Consider the following 937-nt stretch of genomic DNA (forward strand, 5'->3'; position numbering starts at 1 on the left):
GTGAGGAAGAAACCTGGAAGAGGAGGAAGGGGGAAAGAAAATGAGTCAGGAATGACTCTTCCTCTTACTCGTGGAGATTTGACTTTTAGTGGTGTGGCCATAGAATTCTCTCAAGAGGAGTGGAAATGTCTGGACCCTGCTCAGAGAGCCTTCTACAGGGATGTGATGTTGGAGAACTACAGGAGCCTGTTCTCCCTGGCAGGAATCTCTCATTTTGACCTGAGTCTCATCTCCACGTTGGAGCAAGGGAAAGAGCCATGGACAGTGGAGATCCAAGTGACGACAGCAAGAAAACCTNATGGCCGGTGTGCTCATTAGCTGAGCACGGTGCGGACGACAGCAAGCCAAGGGTTACGATCCCCTTACCGGCCACAAAAATAATAAAATAAAAAATAAATAAATGAATAAATAAAACATGTAAATGTAAATGAGAATGGGATAATCAACCAATGGAAAAGTATTGATTGACATCTTTAAGGCTGGTAGAAGCCATACAATGCAAGCATAGTCCTCAGAATAGGAAGATTTCTGTAGGCTGGGTTGCCAAGGAGGGGCGTACGGAAGTGGGATCCTGGAACTGGATCTTAGAGACTGGGTAAGACTGAGATATGCCATCTAGAGAGCAAGAGGGACATTCCAAAAAGGAAAGTAGCTTGGGAAAATGCATACAGGTATGACATTACCATCGTCTTATGTAGAGAATGCTCAGATCACTAACCTTCCTGAATCATAGGGAAACTGTGTTTAGGAATCAGAGGGAGTCAGTTTGGACATGATAACAGAAGGTCTTGAAAGTCATACAGAGGAATTCTGACAAAAAGGAACAATCATCACTGGTATTTTCCTAACATTATTCTGAGAGTGATACAGATGATGTATTACAGGCCAGAGAGAAGAGGAAGGAGGACTAGTTAGATGGAGTAGCTGTGTGTGGCTC

This window comes from Galeopterus variegatus, unplaced genomic scaffold (assembly GCF_000696425.1).
Source record: "Galeopterus variegatus unplaced genomic scaffold, G_variegatus-3.0.2 Scaffold517, whole genome shotgun sequence".
Classification (NCBI taxonomy): Eukaryota; Metazoa; Chordata; class Mammalia; order Dermoptera; family Cynocephalidae; genus Galeopterus; species Galeopterus variegatus.